This window comes from Eimeria mitis, genomic scaffold (genome assembly GCF_000499745.2).
Source record: "Eimeria mitis Houghton genomic scaffold, Emh_scaff2173, whole genome shotgun sequence".
Classification (NCBI taxonomy): Eukaryota; Apicomplexa; class Conoidasida; order Eucoccidiorida; family Eimeriidae; genus Eimeria; species Eimeria mitis.
The window spans coordinates 553-759 of record NW_013570500.1 but is presented as its reverse complement, the minus strand read 5'-3'; positions in this window follow the sequence as shown (position 1 = coordinate 759).

Here is a 207-nt window from a genome sequence, read left to right as displayed (position 1 = left end):
TTAAAACACAACCTATGACACCGCAGAACATAGCTAGCTAGCTAGCTAGCTAGCTAGCTAGCTAGCTAGCCAGCTAGCTAGCTAGCCATTTACAGTTTGCAGCAAAACGTTTTGGAGGCAGATAGCCGAACAGTAGCAGCTAGCTAGACCCTCCCAGCTAGCGAGCTCGCTAGACCATGCCAGCTAGCTAGCTAGCTAGCTAGCTAG